This window comes from Desmodus rotundus, chromosome 7, assembly GCF_022682495.2.
Source record: "Desmodus rotundus isolate HL8 chromosome 7, HLdesRot8A.1, whole genome shotgun sequence".
Classification (NCBI taxonomy): Eukaryota; Metazoa; Chordata; class Mammalia; order Chiroptera; family Phyllostomidae; genus Desmodus; species Desmodus rotundus.
Genome location: NC_071393.1, coordinates 61,153,650 through 61,173,240, shown reverse-complemented (window position 1 = coordinate 61,173,240; position 19,591 = coordinate 61,153,650).

Sequence of the window (19,591 nt, the reverse complement as noted above, 5' to 3'; positions counted from 1 at the left end):
AAACCTGCTGTAACTGCACTGAAATTTCATTTCTTTAATATGACCCTTTCTCCTTTCTTTCTTTTTGATTCAAACTGATCTCATCTAGCACCCTGGCTCACCTACATCCTCCTCCTTTGCACATCCACTTCCTTAATCATCAAGCCCTCAGGACTATGAGGTTATGATCAGCATCAAATAATCTTAGGAACAAAGCCTTGGGTCTGTGGGTCACAGAGGCAGTTTCAGTCAAACTAGAGAAAACATCTAGGCCTCAGTGTGTTTCAGCTCCAGAATGACCCTACTGACCGCATCCTTGCAAACAGGATGACTGACATCAGGGCCAGGTACAATGATCACCTGCCCCTAATCCTAGCACTGACCAGTCTGTAGAAACCACAACCCTGACCATGACCGTAACTCACTTAGTCACCATCATTAATGATTTCCCCCTATATAAGCCACTGCAGAGCCAGATCTCTGAGCATTAGCTCACCTGTGACTCCAGGCATAATAAACCCTTACTTTCTTGGCGGCCGACTCCTGCTCATGTATTATTGGTCTTTGATGTGCTCAGCAAAGGGACCCCTTTAGTCTGGTAACACTGCTTAGAGAATTCAGCGATGTCTTCTTAGAGGAGGTGAGGTCTGAGCTGATTTTCGAAAGACAAGTCTATCAGATGGATAGGGAAGAGAGAAAGCAAGGGATATGGCAGATATAGGCAAGGAACCAGTATTTGCAGAGAATAAGGAGGCATAGGTGAAAATTACAACTTCAAGATTAAACTGTTTAGTTAGTGGCTTAGCTGTGAAGAGTGGCTGAAACTAAGGGTAAAAATTGAGGATGTGTGTAGACCTTGAAGGACCTTCAAGGTGCAGTGTGGTGTGTCTGCTAAAGAGTTAGGAGTTTATCTTACAGGTTAGTGAAAAGCCACATGAAGTTCCAGTTTTACTTATATTTTGTTGCTGAAATGAGTATAGCTAATAGATTTATATCTAAGCATGTAAAGCGTCAGATTTTCCTTAAAAAATATATTGATGCCTTAGACCACTCGGCCATACAACTGTAATTGAATAACAATAAAAAAAATATATTGAATTTTCAGTTGAGACCACAGCTCCTAAAATCAAAAGGATTGTGTGGTAATGTGACCTTCTCAGTGTGACCTTGAGTAAGTGACTTAATCTGTGTCTCAATGTCCATCTCTGTAAGATAGGAATAGTAATAGTCCCTCTTCTCACTGATTTGTTATGAGAACTTAAGAAAACCACTTTATGTAAACTATTTAGATAGAACAGCAGTGGGCGTTTAGTAAACACTCTGCTTTTATGATTGTTCTACAGTGCTAGTATCCCTTCCTGAGACTGCGCCATGCCCACCTCCCAACTCCTCTTCTGAGTGAAGGCATAGGCTGCTGGAGCACCCACTCCACTGACATGGTCACCCCATGCTCCTGGAGTTAAAATTTTCCATTGTAAAGAGTCAATTACAAATATGAATTAGAACATTATCTCTCTCTACCACATTTAACATGAACAAAGATATTGTTTTGCCCTTTAGTAAACCTTCTGGGATGAATTATATTCTTTCAAACACCAAGTCAATTTAAGCACAGCTGGTAAAACAGACAAAGAAATAACCAAAAAAAGTCTGTTTTTTCCCCCTCATCCTGCCCTCTAAATACTTCTCCTTAAACTCAAGTCACATCCCACCCTTTTCTACTTTTCTCTTCTGCTACCTCCCCAGACGCCTTTATTTTCTTCCCTCCATACGTGCATTTCTTTCTTATATGTAGTTAAACAAAATTTATTAATATGTTCAATTAAAAAATGCCCACTGGCCCTATAGTTAGTTTCTAATTGACAGGACCATTTTAATTTGAAGCTAAACCACTCTATCTCAGTTGCCAAGTGGCACTGGAATAAGAAATTTTTCCTATGAAGATGAAACTTTAAAAAGGCATTGAAAATCCATTTCAACCCAACCATTTCAAGCAAATGGTGCTCAGTAGACTGAGCTTCTGGCTAGCTCACTGGCCATTGTTAGTGACCAGAAAGGGCTGTAAAAGAATCCAGGATATATCTTTCCTTACACTGTCCAGCTCACTTCTGTGCTCAAGTGGATCATACACACTTCAGAGCTGATGGTGTGCACCAGGTGGCTACATCAGAGCTCCTCTTTGGACAGCAGTGGCTTTTTGTTGTCGTTTTTGTGTTGGCATGTGTGCCTGCACACATATACTTCCTCATCTCCAAGAACCTGTGTATGCATTTTCCTGTCTGCAAGAGCCCGTACACGCACATGTGCAGTTTCTATCTCCAAGAGCCCATGTATGCATGCATGCACTTCCTCATCTTCAAGATCCCACATACCCACACACCCATTATTTTGTCTACAAGAGCCCATGTATGCATGTATGCAGTTTCTCGTCTCCAGCAGCCTGATGCCTCCTGACCCTGTGGCAGCAGATCAGGATGATTAGCTAGTAGCAGCTGCTTTGTGGAGTATACAATGTGTCTGTCTCCAGCAGGAGGAGGAAAGGCATTAAAAGCCAGTTTCATTAATACGAAGATTCAGCACCCCAATTTGTATCTCACTTTTTGAAATTAGAGGCTCTATATGGTGTTATTATTGTTACTCAACATTCATGGAATGCCAACTGTGAAGTATGCACTGAATGGAATATTAAGAAGCTATAATAGCTACCCAGTGGGTCAGCAATTTAAATAAGACAACACAATAAGTAATGGGAAGAGGGGCCTGGCTCACACCTACAGAAGCTAGTGGTAACTGATTTATCTTTTCTTCGTGAGTGCTTGGATTTTTCAGACGATTCTCCTTCCACCCTCCCTCAGTCACCTCCATGATATGTTCGTGCCCTCCAACATCATCACTCGTGCATCAGCCATAACGAACAAGCGCTTCATCGGAAAGTGGAGCTATTCAGTGCTGCCAGGTCCTGAGTGCTGATGTTGGCTTTCTAGAGAACACATTCTGTATTGATAAATGTGAGGACCCAAAGAACAAATTTAATTCCAGGCAAGTCCAAATTTGACTTCCACAGATAATGATAACACCCAAGTTCACTGAAAAGTGTGTGGATGGAGTCTAATGATAAAAGTGTAGGTGTTTTATAGTCTTGGAAATATTCAAGGCAGTATATTCATTGCTCATCTTTAGCCACTTCAGACATTTTTACTGTTGTCTTTAGTTGAATCTCCCTGCATGTTTGATTTGTTTACTTGAGTTTGAGATATATGTTAAAGAAGAAATGGCACATTTATTTAATGCAAAGCAAAGAGACTCCCTGTATTTACTATATAGATCAATAAAAGGACATCCTATGCACTCTTTGCCAAAGGGCACAAGTACAAATTTTGAAACACTGGAGTCAGCAGCATTACAAAAATCCCATTTTAAAAGCAATTCCCTCAAAATAGCCCCCTCTCAAAGATCACCAGTTTGGAAAGTAATACCTGTACTTTGTAGGCCACTTGGCCAATGCTCCCCCCACCAAAATTGACAGGGAATTCCATAAGCAAGAGAAAATGTAAGATATAACATAAGAATGGTTGAATATAAATATTTACTACTTGCTTGGAATGTTGGAACTAGGTTACATTATGTCTTGAAACATGGCTTTCCAAAGTGTTAGCTAGTAAAACGAAGTGGCTTCCTGAGGCTGGTCTGTAGACTCCTAGTGGTGGTGGTAATGGGGAAACCTCCAAGTTGTGCTGAACAAGCTTAACAAATGTTGACTGCATCAAGCTCCTCTTCTGAGCATGAAAAATTAACATAGTAGAGCATTATATCTGAAAAAACAAAAAGGCAGCCAACATTTTGCACAAAGAATTCCCACAGGAAAGCTAAATTATGCTCCCAGGTTCTCCTTTACCATACCTCAGGCACAGAAGTCACACCTAGGAGTTATAATCAGTGTCTTTATAGGTGATCTACTCCATACCTCGTGTTTTCAGTTCCAGGCCCCTCTTCAATTACTCACCTCCTTGACCATACCATGTCTCCCTGCTCCTGACTTATAATAGAATTCCACAGAGCCACTTCTTCACCCAGAACTGCTTCATCCTCCAGACCAGAACTCCATGTTTCTCTCCTTTCAGTTTGTTCACGCCTTACTTTATGGTGGAAGTGGGCCTCAGCCTCTTCAAGATTTCTATTCCTTTAACTCTTGCTATTCTCCCAAACTACTTGTCTCCAAAGCTACTCACTCTCTGAGGATTTTTCTCCCACCACATTTAAACATGCCTAAGCTTCTCTCAACTCAAAAAGAAAAAAAAATCCTCTGTCAATCTTATGCCCCTCCACAAGTGTTACCACATTTTCTTCCTCCCCAACCTGGTATCTTCAAAGAGCTGTCTGTGTGAAAAGTCTACATTCTCCCCTCTTTAATCCACAGTCACAGCCTCACTGGTATTGTTCTGGCCCTTTTAGGGACTAATCTGAAAGGTCCATATCTTACCTTGATGGCTCTGCTGATACACTGAGCAGCTTCGTCACCATCCATGGAGACAGTTAGCAGCCTCTAATAAAAGGAAACCAGACTGTATTCACTGAGGCCTCTGGAAAGCTCTGTCTTAGACAGATGGGCTTCCCTAAACAGCTTATTCCACCCACCAACCAACCAGACCAGCACTGCTGTGCTGGGTCTGCATATGTCAGAGTCTTCATCTTAATCCCTTAACATTTAGTACACATTGATCTTCTCAAAACTCTCTCCTCCCTTAGATTCCATGGATGCCTTTTAGTTTTGGTTTTCAATCTTCCCTAGTCATGTCTCCTTCTGGGGATAACTTCTAAAAGTAATGTGCAAAGAAAAACTTTCATGTAGTAAAAAGTTACCCTCGATAAATACTGAAATTGCCAATGAAATGTTCAGATGCTCACACTCTAAGGGCACGTACAAATTGAAACCTACTGAGAGAAATAATCATGCCTTTCAGCTCATGCTCAGTTAAGGATAAGTCTATTTATTGGAATCATCTGAACTATTTATATTATTATTGTCCTTCCTTCTTTTTTTGCCTATTTACAGAGTGGGATTTTTATATTTTTATATTACTTGAAATAAACTCAAAGTTATAGAGAAGTTGCAATAATAATATATAGAATATTTTCCTAAGTGATTGGAGAGTGAGTTGCCCAAATGATATCCCATCATCCTGTTTTTCCACAATCCAAGCATTCTCCTAGAAAACCATAGTATGGCCATCAATGTTAGGAAATTGGGGGAGCATCATATTTCAGTCACTGGGGGTATTACAGTTTCCCCCTAGGGTTAGTTATGTGTAACTCCTGGTTGGCAGCCTAAATTAATTACATCAGGATACAGGAATCTACGGACCAATCAGTGATAGGAATCATCAGAATTCATCATAGCTGGAGTCACAACCAAGACTCAAAGGATGAACACTGATTCCACATGAACTAGTGAAAAGCAAATTGACTTAAAGACTAAAAACAAATAGCTGTCAATATGATCCTAGGCACTGACTTCCTGTATTTTGGTCATTTTTTAGTACTTTATAAGCATTATTAAAGATTTAATTGGGTTTTGGTATTTTGAGCTATTTTCTGAGACAAAAATTTTAAGACTCTCATTCATCTTTTAATCAGGTATGCCTGCTCTGCTTGTTTGGCTAATGATCCTGAATTTAAAAATTTTGTCTTTAAATTGAGTGCTTTACATTAGTAGTTCTCAGCTACTCTGGATGTCTGGGACATTTTTGGTTGTCATAACTGGGAGGTGGCCTGCTACTGCTCCCAGTGGGTAGAGGAGCTGGGATGCTGCTAAACACCCTCCAATGTGCAGGGCAGTCCTCCACAACGGAGAGTTATTCAATCCACACGTCAAGTGCTGAGGTAGAAAGAGCATGCTCTACAGCAAACTGGCTCAAACTGAAGATCTTTCCATCTTAATTCAACATATTGATAACTTAAATATCTCTCCAGCACATTTTCTAGTGAATTTTACTACTTTCTAAATTAGTTATTTACAAAAAATTTGTTTACAGTTCAGGTTTCATATAGCTTATGTTGGCCACATGCCATAGGTGGGGCCCATATGGGAGAGGAGAAATCTATAGTCAGTCCCAGTAAGACTTGATCTGACTTACATCTATCTATTTTGGGCCTCAGTGAAAAAAATAGTGTAGATATTCAAATCAAGGGTAAAGCCAATCTTGAAAAGCAGACTGTGCTTCTATTGAGGAAATTTCTCAATGTGTCCACGCACAGGAAGCCAAACAATGGAACGGGGGGGGGGTTGAGACACTGCCACTCAGAAAGTATGGAACTGCTGTGTTTCTGTAAAGACAAGACCCCAGACACCCAGAACAAATATTTTCCCATGGAGTGTCTGTTATTAGTGAGTATGTCCTGTTGCTAGGCAAGTCAAGGTCAGCTCTGGGAGTGAATGAGCAACCTCCAGTCACAAGAGGCATGGTGATGAATGATGTACAGCTTCCCATGACCTGTGGAGCACATTTCAGCAGCCACTGGTTTGTTCCTACACAGGTAGGAGAGTAGGTTTGCTTGAGTTCCCTGTTTGATCGCACTCACCCATGCTTCCATAGATGAGATGGCTTTGAGGACATCAAAGGTTGTTTTTACATAAAGTCTTCTGCTGGATGAGACTAAATTTGAGTGCTGAAATTAACATAATAATGAGAAATGATTTTTCATTTATCAAATAGCTAAGATATATATTTTTAAAATAGGGAAAAGCTTGAGAAGTCAGCATGAAAAAGAGTAAGAAACTTCATCTACAGTCTTATAGCTCTGAAGGCAAGCAGATTTGGATGATTAATAATAGTTTAATTGGGGAAAATAATATTTTAATAGCAGGGCCCAAGCTGAGAGTAAGCCTGTACTGTGCAATACCATCTATCTTAATGTTTCTAATGGGAAAGTTATTTTGAAGCAACATGATATGCTGAGACAGACTGTCCAAGAGGCAATACAACTAACTTAACTTTCTCTGCTCACCTCCCCCATGAAACCCAGGCTTTAGCAAAGCAGAGTGATAAATTTCCCAGGCAGGATATGCCACACACTATCAACCCCATTTATTCTTTAGAACACATCTTATTAAGTGAATTAAAATGTGAATTCCAAAGAAACACAGTCACTTTCTCCATGAAGTAGCGCCTGAGTATCTCAGATAGTCCCTCTTTCTTTTACATTCCAATATATTTTGCCTCTAGTGGAACTTGCAATGGTGCATATATCAGAATTTTCTGGAGAAGTCCTAATTTTAATTACTTTAACCCAGGGGTCATAGTTTTGGGTTCCACAAATATGGCCATCATTTTGTCTTGTGTAACAGGGCCCCTCCTTACACAGACCATCTCCCTCCATCTCTGTATCACCACCGCGTCAATGACATCTGCATACAGAGCTCTGGCTGAAAATATGTTCACTGGATATATTGGTGAATAGAGGGGTACATAACTATCTATAGCACCTATCAAGTCTCTGCGATATTTATCCTTCCAAAATGTTTCACATACTATATTTCTTTATGTCACATTGTGATGAAGACTAAGGGGTTGAGAGAGGGGCCTAGCTCTTTCCTGTACCACTGATCATCAATTAGTAGCACTTATTTTGCCTGCGTTGTTTATCAGTGTCCTGGGTACTCTATGTAGGGTAAATATTAGGCAAACACATCAAAATTTAAAGTTTGTTTTTAATGCCCTGCCAGTTCTCTGTGTCCTTTTGCTATTTTACAATTTTATGGCACTCAAATAGATAAAAGTCTTATTATTTTTATTTTCAAATGTCAGGTATGTAAATTGGAGTAGTTATAAGTTTATGTCATACCCTCATCATTGACACATATGTGATATGTTTTTAGTCACTTAGATACAATAATTATTTTCAGTAATGTAAAAACATCCATGAGCCCACCCCACAAAACCAGGGTAGGACCTGACGGTAACCCGTTTGTTATCATATAGTTCCTCCAACCCTGTTCCCCTGCCTCCCTGCCACCACCTGAATGAACTGACATCCTGAATCTCCTCTTTATCATTCCCCTGCTTTCCCTTTTGTATAGTTTTATTTCATGCCATTTATATATATTTCTAAAGGCAGAATATTTCTAATTGTTTTTTAACTTTATGGGAAAGGTATCATGTTTTGTTGCTGTAGTCCATCTGTTTGGCTCCTACTGATAGGCATATGTGTTGGTTCCAGGTTCTTGCAGTGTGAACAGCGCTTCCATGAAGGTTCCTGTGCACATCTCCCACAGGCTCATGGGCGTGGCTCATGGGCAGTGAGTAGAGTTGGTAGTTTCCAAGGTATATAAATGTTCAACTTTGGCATATAACATCATTCTACTTCCAAAGTGGTTTCACCAGTTCAGAAGTAAGTGCAAATATATAAGAGACTGTGTGGACCCACAATCTCTTCAACATGGAGACACAGGTGTGTCATCAGTCACCTTCAACTTAATTTAAGGATGAAGGAGAAGCAAGAAATGAACTCCAAATATTCTTTTCTTATTACGCCCTCACCCCCCACATCTTGGCCTTGCTGCTCCTTGCCTCAGGTCAAAGCTGCAGCTTTCCAACACAAGTTCAAAATGGCCTCTTCTTCCCCCTGTGGGTTTCTCACAGTTACGTTATGTTCTTGGTGTGTTCCTCAGCTTCATCTTGAAGGAGGGAGGCAGCCATTCTGCTACTTCACTATTTCAGCATGTTATGATAAATATGTTCAGCCTCACTTAAGCAATGAAAGAAACTACATTTTAAGAAATAGCAAAGCACTATTTTCATCTACTACTTGGTTAAGCATTCCTTTAAAATAAAAATCACCAAATTTAACAAAGATTTGATTTCAAAGGGGCACCTGTTGGTGAGATCTAAGGAGATACTATTTTGAAATATATATCAAATATCTAGCAGTGCATATTTTTATATAGTAGTTCCACATTCATACATAATTGCAAAAATATCTATTGCTGCATTATTTATGATAATTAAAAATTGAAGGCAACCAAAATTTTAACACTTAGAGATTTATTACTTACTCATGGTATGTCCTGAAAGTACAATATTTTGCAGCCATTTAAAAAATTTTAAAGACCACATATAAAATATAGAGTACATTAGAATATTAAGTGTTTATATCTGGGTTATGAAATGATACATGGTTTAAATTTTCTTTTCATACTTATCTGAGTTTGCTAAGTGTTCTCTAGTGAGTATGTATTATTATATTGTTTTTTAAAAATGATCTGCTATACATCACTTATCCTTAAAACCCTCCTGCCACAGACAACAGAATTAATATAATCAACCACTTGAACTAAAATGCTTGTGGATTTGCTCTCCAAAATCTGGCATTTTAACTGGTACCTTCATTGCCTTGACAAAGAACGAAGAAAGAAGGAAAGAAGGAAAGAAAGAAAGGAAAGAGAGAGAGAGAAAGTCTGAAAATGGTAGACATCCTGACATCTCTGAATCATTCCTTACTTCATGTTCCATCTTTCCATTCTGGAGAGGTCACACACACACACACACACACACACACACTCACTCACTCTCTCCAAATAGAGCAAACACACCTACCTGGGAATGAAGCATTCAGTCTCACCTCTCTTTTGTCTTAGAGCAGGAATTATTAAACAGGATTCTTCAGAAGGCATCAGAATGTTCACAAACTACTAAAATTATAGGTTAACTAATCACCTTGGGCTATAACAACATTGTTTTATCTTCTACCCTAAACATATTGATGTTTTTTCACTGAGAATTTTTTAAAGATAATTTGGGACAGTTAGGGAAGAATCTATATTCACTAATTCAATCAGTCACTTGCCATGGTATACCTATGACAGAGTGGGGAAATGTATTAGGTGTTTATTCCCTTTCAAATAAATATAGCTGAATCCTAACCTAGAGAGGCAATAAAATCACTAAATAAAAAATCTGAGAGATGAGAGAGGTTGATCCATCCAGGACTGTTTTTCCCCACAGCTACCCGCTCAGTTAGGCCCTGATCATTTCTGGGTGGGGTGGCTGCAGAGAAAGCTTCAGGACCTCCCTGCAGCTAGTCTTGTTACCCTACACTTTATCTTTATAAGCCAGCCAGACTTATCCTTCAGAAATGCAACTTTGATCATGCTATTCCTTTGTTTCAAATTCTTTAATGACCACCCATGGCCTTTGGGTAAAATATGAAATGGCTTAACTTGTCTTACAAAAGTTGACCTCCAAGGTCTGACTTCAGCTTGCATTTCCACTGTCAAGTTGCCCCATCTTGCCCATGGCACACTTCCTATTTAGTCCCCAAAGTGCCCCTTGTTCTCTCATCACTTTTCTGACTAGTGATAGCTAGTGTGATAAGGGCTGTGACTGAGATACATCTCATGCCATGAGACTACAGGGAAGGGAGACGGGTGACTGTGTATGGAGAAACTGAAAACCGAATCAGAAAACAGGTGATACTTAAGGATTCTGTAAAGACTGTACCTAATTCAGTGCTAACATTTTAATGTAAAGAATCATGCTGAAAATTAAATAACATGTATTTCAAGCTCCTTTTTTTTAAAAAAAAAAAAAAGTAACTTAAGGAACTAGGGTCAGAGCCATTGTGAATACTTTTGTCCATTAAGCATTTAACAAATATTTATCAAGTGCTGCTGAGATGCCAGATGTTCGTATAGGTCCTGGAGATAATATAACATTGAACAAGAAGTAGTCCCTGACCTCACATTCTTGGGTAGAGACAAACAGTGAATAAAGAAATGAATAGTTACATAGCATAAGTCAGGTAGTGAGATTGTTACAAAAGAAAATGAAACAGGGTAAAAGAAATAATAAAGCATTGAAAAGAGTTGTGAGGTGTGAGAAGAGCAGCTATTTTAGATAGTTTTCAGGGAAGGTACCTCTGAGAGGCCACATTAAAAGGGATACCTGAATGAAGGGAAGGGCAGAGCCATGCACCTCTTTGGGAAGAGTGTTCGAAGCCAAGGGACTGGCAGCTAATCGGAGCCTGAATATTCTCAGCAGGCCAAAGGCACTGAGGGGCACAGGGCATGAAAGGGAGGGTGGGGCCTGGGGATCACCTAGGAGCTCACAGGCCTGGATAAGGACTTAAGATTTTAATCCAGAATGATGGCAAGCCCATGGAGCATTTTAAAAAGGAGTGTGTCTTGATATGACCACTCATCAGTTCATAAGTGGCAGACCTGGTGGTAGGAGTAGGAGGAAGGTTTGTGTATATTTTCTCAGCATATTCAGTAACTGTGCCCCCTTCACTCTCAGTGGGCCCTGGTATGGACTGTAAGTAATACAGTCAAGTTGACTTCCACCCAAGTTCCTCTTTCTAGGCTAGTGTTTTTCCTACTACACTGGGTAGTGTATATTAATCTATTTGGCACCAAAATTTCAATTCAGTCTCTCTTCTTTTTAAATGAGGGGATGCACTTCGAAGTATACAACCTATAATTTATAGAAAAATGTAGAATTAAGATAATGAGGTCAACTTTGTCAACAGTAGGACTTTTGGCTCACTTGGGTGGAATGGATCGGTTTTATGAAGTGAGAGGTATTGATTTGAGCAGCAGACTGATCCCACATACCCTCGGCCAGACCTGTTCCTGGCCATCCTGTCTTCTGTGGAGGCTCTGGCCAGCTGGGCCCAGCCTGTAAAAGGTCATGGCTACAGTCTGCAGAAAGAGAGTTCACTGCAGCTCTGAGTGCAGGGACAACACCGAACGCATTGTGTGCCCCCAGAGCCAGGCACTTTGCTAGGTGCAGAACAGAGCCTCACTCAGTACCCTTCAACAACTAGTTAAACTTGCATAGTATCAGATCCTGGGATTTAAAGATACTGGGAAGGCTTTCAATACCAATTTTATGAGGTCAACAGTATAATAACTGGAGGGTTAACATGTAATATAAAATATCTTATTGCATTCCATCATTTTAATGAAGCGTGACTTCCATAACGTTGTTTTGTACCTGGTATTCCTTTTCCTTAAGTGTGATTAATCTTCTAATTAATGGTTGATAACAGTTAATGAACCATATTTCCTCAACTTAAAGTTAACTGATAAAGTTATAAAATTACTCAGAGATGACATTTTGCCGTGTGAAATTATCAAAACACTGTGATTTCTATTCCTACTGTTACATGCACGTGTCCACATTCAATGGTTGACCTATTAAGTGAAGTGGTAGTACACAGAGACAACTGAATGGTAGTTTATGATATATGTGGGCAAAAATTTGGTCAAATGTGAAATATAACAGCCATGACTTTTTACGGGTCGTCTTCTAAGTACAACTGTGTTTCCTTACATTACCAATCCCTGTCTGTTTCTAGACTGTGAACTTCCCTCTAGGTTTGAGAGAAGAAAGCAGGCTTCTCAGATGACGTATCACACCTCAGGTTTAAAGAACCAGTTGCAACTTAACACTCCACCGCTGTTTTCTTTCTGTTCCACCAGTTTTCTTCATTAATGTTGCTGACACTTGTTCAGGGGGAATCTGTTGCTCTGCTCAGACTCTTGGGATCAGTCGAAAAACAACAGCAACAACAACAAAACCCTGGGCTAATTCATCCTTCTTTGTAACATCCTCACCGTAGGCTAATTATTCATAATATTGGACTTAGAACATTTCTTGGAACGACTTTCCTCTTTATAATACAATGACTTTTTTTCTCTGCGTGGTCTAAAGTCTAGTTTTCAGACCAGGCACAAAGTCCATTCTGACACTCTCTCCCACCGATGCACTTTCCCAGACAAAAGTGCTTATTAGCACTCAGCTATGTTCATTTAGTTGATACACTACAATGTGTTTTTCTGAGTTTCCAAATGTAATAAATCTGTTTTGAGGAAAGGGGTAGAACTCTCGGTGTCCGGAGTGAGCTCTTTGGTGCTGCTCCAGGGTACGTCAGGAAGAGCACTGACCCATGGGCTGAAGACAGAAGCCCTTGGTTCAAGCTTGACTCTCCCTCTGGCTGCCTGTGTAACCTTGAAGGTGCCATCTGAGCTCTCAAATTGCGTCAGTTCCCTCTGTTCTAAATAAAAGGGATTGAAATGGATGATTTATAAGGTCTTTTTTATATCTGAAAAGTTTTTAATGTTCTATTTAGATTAGAAATGGAGGCCTTTCTTGTGGGTTATATCTGACCTGGTACTTTAAACTTTCTTGCCTTGCAGCTGATTCTCTGTAAGGTTGAATGCTCATTCTTATGTATGCCATAGTTCATCAGAAACAAGTGCCAGGAAATGTGGAGAATCCTATATTTAACATCTCAGAATTGGATACTAGTGTGATATAAATAGCAAGTTGTTATCTGAGTAGATTACAATGGATTTACTATCAAACAAATTAAATCACTGGGGACAGAAGTGTTTTTAGGATTGTCTCAGACAATCAATCTGTGAGTAAAAAAATTTGGTACCTGCCAAGCTGTCCTGTATAATTCAAAGATATGTCACCCAAGTACTTTCTTTTCTGTGGCCAGCTGGGAGTGTTATCAGAAAAGAAATGATCAGAGAGGGGACAGGTGTATGCTATTCTAAATTGTATACTGTGGGCTTTCTGGGAGTTGTGAAGCATTTGAAGGAATGAGCAAGAGTGAGTCGAGAAGTTAAACAGGAAGCAATATGATGAATGACAAAAAAAAAACAGGAAGGAGATGAGGGATGGGGACATAATTTAAAGTAACACTGTGTGGTCAGTGAAGCATCTGCATTTTATGCAAAGAGAAAAAAAGGAACAAATTGTAGGTAGGGCAGGACCAAGGTCATGAGCAAGAAAGATGATCTGAATTCGTTAGAATGGTAAGATGGAGAAGGCCCGCAGTAAAAATGTGGTAACCGCACAGATGTGAAGGGATTAGGAATATATATGTCAAATAATCAATTAAAAAAAAAAACAAATAACAACAGATACTTCTTTTTTCATAACGTTGTCCCAGTGAGATTTGGGTAATTGTTGCCATTGGCAATATTCAGGTCTTTACATTAAAGACACGGCAGACTTTGTCCAATTAGAACCATGTTTATCAGTTGTCCCAGAGAGAAGATTCTCTCACTAATCAGAGTCATTCCCAAACGGCGTGTTTGGAAGAACAGGAGTTAGCAAACTTACTTTGTTAGGGCCAGAATATAAATACATTTTATGCTTTATGGTTGCATTAAGTTTTCTATTGCTTCTATAATAAACTATCACCAACTTCATGGCTTAAAACAACATGAATTTATTTTTTTATTATTCTGGATGCCAGAAGTCCAAAAGACAAGATGTTGGCAGGGCTGCAGTCCTGGAGGACCTAGGGGAGACTCCATTTCCTTGCATTTTCCAGCTCTAAGACCATCTACATTTCTTGGACTGTGGCCCCTTCCTCCATTTCCATAGCCAGCAGCAGAGCATCTCTGAATCACTCTCCTTTACTGACCCTGACATTGGGCCCACCCAGATGACCCATGCTAACCCTCCTATCTCAAACCCTTCACTTAATCACATCTGCATAGTGTCTTTTGCTGTATAAATTAATACATTCACAGGTTCCTAGCATTAGGACAAGTATATATTTGGAGGCCATTTTTCTGGTTACCATACGGTTCTTTGGTTTCTTGTTGCAACTACTCAACTTTGACATTGTAGAGGAATAACAGCCACAGATAAGATGTACATCGGTGGAAGTAGCTGCATACCAATGAATCTGCACTCACAAAACAGACCATGAGTTAGAGTTTGCCAATCCCTAGGGAATATATATTTTTTTAAAAAGCTGCCATCCTAGATATTTCAAGTAGGAACAAAGGTAATACAGGGAATTAGAAGCTTATACAAGTATTAAAAGAGATAAGAGGAATGAAGAGAAGAGAGAGCTTTGTTGAATTTCAGAATATTTAGCAGGGCAGAAGCCCCAATGAAACAGAGGGTCTTGGGCATCTACAGCACTGGCGTGGGTGATTTTCAAGAGGAAGACTGGAAGCCCTAGAAGCTCTGCCTTCACTCAAACACCTGATCTTACATGGGACTGAGCGTGGGAATGTAATTTCCTGGATTTTAGCTCTGTCGTGTGAGAGCTGAAGGGTGTGGCTATATTCAGTACCATCAGATAATATCTGGCAAAAATGGTGACATCTGGTTTAAAAACATAATAATTTGAAACAAGCATGAAGAGATGCCACAAGCAGATACACCAGAGAAATATTTGTTGGAAAATGAATGGGATTCTTTCTCTGAGAGTACTGTTCACGGTTCCCCAGTTTGACTGATTATAAATTATAAGCATGTAAGTATGTTTGTTTTTGTCTTTTTTTTTGTTTTCACCAACTGGACATATGCAGCCCAGTCTACTGGCTTGGAGATCAGTCGGAGCTGCATCTCAGTGCTGCCTCTACAACTTCCCATCTGCATGACCTTGGTCACTGCCTTAGTGCTGGTTTCCTCACCAGTAAAGTGTTTGTGATAGTATCTAAAAAACTATTTGCATAGAAAAGAATGAGATTATATATGGTATAAATTTGATGCCAAATAAGCAACTGTTATTCACTCTTCCTCATCTAGCTCCTCAAACTGAATATCTTAAAAGTTTTAAATAAAGGATGGGTTCTCCATTAAATGTTGTTACCAGGGAAAATTCCCTTGTTTGTCTAAGAATAGCCCCCCAAACAACTTTATCAAAAAATGTATCAGACCTATGATGTAGCAGTTCTTAATGTAAAAATCACCATTTTTTGCCTACTTTTATATCTCTCAGGTGCTCTCAGAGGTTCTGGTGGAAGAAGCTTCTACCATTTTCTTTCCCTTGCCTTCAATAACTTCCCTTTCCCCTGTGCTCTCTTACTTACCCCAACCCATGGGGGAAATCACTTCTCCTCAGGTACAGTGGCCCACCTGTATCTAGGTGATAAAGACAACTGAAAAACAGGGTCACTAGGTCTGTAGACCTGGCCATCCTTAAAGGGGAAGAAAATCTCTTTTGGCCTCAAGTCCCTGGCTTATTCTCCAATGAAGCTGAAATATGTTACTCATTTGATTCCGTTCTCTCATTCAGATCCTCTGGTCAGAACTTGGGCTATCGGGGGAGAGAAAAGTGTTCAAATTTATGTACCAAACTCTACTTTGTACGTTGAACAATTTGCTTGAGACATTTCCTTTCTATTTTTGTATTTAGTTAATAATGACTTTCATTTAAAATTTTATTAACATAAAACTAAAAAAGCATGCTTTACTTTCTGCTTATTATTCAAAGAAAAATAAAAACTTCACCTAAAATAGTTATTGTTTCCTTGTATGTTGTGCTACACTAATTTGTTTTAAATGAGGTGTGTGCTATTATAATATAACACTGGTGAATAAGTTGCAGTAGAGAATTGCAGTGGTTTATGAGACAAAGGTGAGCAAGTCTAGCATGCAAAAATAGGCATGTATGCATTTTACTTTTATGGCACATTACATTTCTTGGGTCAACTGAAGTTTCTACCTTTATTATTATCCTTAGAGATGAGAAAAACTGAAGATAATGTAACTTGCTCAGGGGCCAACTGATTTTAACAGTGTCGTAAGAATGAGCCAAAGACAGAAACTTAATGAGGAAATACTCAGCTTTGTTGTTTATGGCTCTTATCCTACATCTGGCTCCTTACCATTATTTTTGGTCTGGGCACAGAGCAGCCCCTCACACACACATGCCCAGAGCTCCCGACAGTCCTTGTGCACAAAGGAGCCCTGCAGCCAGTTGGGCCTCAGCAGTGCAGCTGGCTGAGAAACCCTTCACTGCCAATCACCCCAGAGGCAAGAGCAAGTGAAGAATATGCTGTCAGCTCCTGGCATTTTTCTCTGTAGAGGAAACTGAGTGCTGGCTAATAGAGGCCAGAGGTCTCTGTGGCCTTGGGATGAATTCAGGGGTTCAATCATTGAGTAGTAGTAGGGAGAGGACATAGCCTAAGGGAAGGTAGTAAAATCTTTCCTATGAAGCAGAAAATCAGCTGGAACAACCCACTCATAAGTAATAAATTGGTATTAATAACTTAGCTTAGCTGACTCTGAATTACTGTGTGCATTCTATTAAGCTAACAGAAATACGAGCTTATCCATGAGCATATCTACAACTATGTCCTGACTACAGGAACATAGTTACAAGGCCCATCTTTCATGTTCTCATTTACTTGCATTTGATATCTGGATCAATATCAGTAAGAACCAGCACAAACAAAAGTGTTGGAATCATTAAAATTCATATTGCTTACAAAAGAACTTATAAAATCATTTTAACTTTGGCTACCAAACTCTGAGTTGAAAATATGGTAGCAAGAGTTCTTCCCCAAAATGTCTAATATTTAAACTAAAGGCAGCATATTTCTCCTTGTTAGAACACCGTTAGGCACCAGCAAGTATGAATTCTGGAATCCCAGAGCTGGAGCTATTGTTAGCTTCCCGTAAATTCATTTTGGAGTGTCAAGGTTCTTATGAGATACATAGAACCTGCTTGATAGGTAACTGGTTATTGAAAAGGCCAACTTATAAAATAACTGTGAGGACATTTTGAGAATCTCAAAAGTTTGAAAAGGGTAGGTTATGTCATTTTAGGAATCTGCATCAACCTGACTTGCATACATCATTGGATCATGTTGGTAATGGCGCAGGCATGCCTCCATGGTGGAGTTATTTCTTTTCAGGGAGGCTTCCAATGCAGATTTGCCAAACCAAATATGATTCAAGAAGGACAAGTGATGGAGGAAAAATGGAGACAACTGTACTTGAACAACTATAGAAAAAATAAATAAAATAACAATAAAAAAAGGAGGACAATTTTTCACATGGATTGAGAATATAATAAAAGACCATGAACAGATACAAAAGCAGACTGCAGTTCAGAATGAGGTGGCTACAGGGTGCCTCATATTATGGTATTAAGCTTGATTTTATTCAACATCTTTATTAATCATCTAGAAGATGAGCAAAACAGCACATTAATTAAATCTTCAGATGGTGCTAAACAGAGAGACATTCAGAGTCTGTTGCAGGGAAAATAACAATACAAAAAGATTGGGTTTAAAGGAGGCAGAGCAAAGCACTAGTAAGTATTTGTTTTGTTGCAATAAAGGCTCAAAACACCTACAGTGGAATATAAAAATGTTGCTAAAGCCCTTGAACAGGGCAATAGAACCCAATTAGCAATGATAAAGTACCAATTAACATATTATTGGCAACAAAAAAAAGAGCTGTTTGACTAGATTCTCATTTTGTTTCTCATGTTGTCTCATCCTTTGCTTGACATTACACAGAATTCAGTTTATAGATGAGACATGCCAGACAGTGCAGGATCTGTACACAGGACTAGAACTGTAAGAGGACCACACCTCTTGAACATGTACTCAATGATTGATTTCATCAAGGCAGTTCCTACCAGCTTGCTAAGTCATGGATCTCTTGCTTCCAGGACCTTGATCCACAGTTTATCCTACACATCGCTACCAGAATCATCTTCTAACTTTGGTCACTGTGCCAGTTCCTTGTTGAATGAGTGTGCATTTTCATGAGCTCAAATATCTCTGAATTAAGACCTCTCTCATTTTTCCTTTTTTTTTTCATGATGGTTGTCAGGTTATAAACAAACAAACAAACAAAAACTATTCATTGTCCCTTTACATATTTTTAAAACTCTTTGATTTGTCCTTCTTCTCTAATTTTCTTTCCATGCTCTCCATTTATATCGGGCAGGGTCCCAGCAAGAATCAGATGGCACCCTCAAAATAGAATACTTCAAAGAGGGTTTTATTTACCAAGGGACTACCTAGAGGTGTAAGTACAGAGGTGTGAGTTTTGGGGGCCCACAAATCTGATGCAGTAGTCCAGGGTTTAATGTGAGGTTGGCTGTTAAGCCTTCTAGGTCTGAAGGGATGAGGAATGAGTCAGAACCTAGAAGGAGAAGCCATGTAATAATGTTGACAGCTTGGACAGAAGCAACACCATTTGACACGGGGGCACACAGACAGCTGGAAGCATTTTGGTGGGAAGGAATGAAGAGGATGAATACCCTGATCTCACTGAATCAGCCAGAATTCAAAGGGAATGGAAAGTCATCCATGTGGCTCTTATAGGTCACCCTCCCATGGCAGGGAGCAGAGTGGAGAAGGGTAGAAGGATGCATGTGGAGGGGCAAGTGGAAGGTACCTGATATGACATTCTCAGCACTTTGAGAAGACAAAGAGGTTGGAATGAGGCTGCAGGTGAGTGAGCCACCCTAACTGTATCCTGCCTCCTCTTGCCTGAGAATATAGTCAATAGAACATAGAAATAATAATCAACTGACCAAAACTTATCATGTTTTGTTATAACAAACCTGAGACCAAAAGCCCTGTTATCATATAAATGAAATATATAGTAAATACAAAACAATTTATGCAATGCTTAGCTAAGTTATAAAAAAATTAAGATGAACACCCAGGAACGCATAACACATTTCCAATAGACAACTGTTCTCACGAATAAAGTCTTCCTGCAGACCTTCCCTGACAACATTCTTCAACCTACCTGGAGGAAAAACACTGTTCTAAGGTTTCTGTTTATTAGTTTCTTGCTTTTCCCCATAGACATTTCTTTTAACCCTAAGT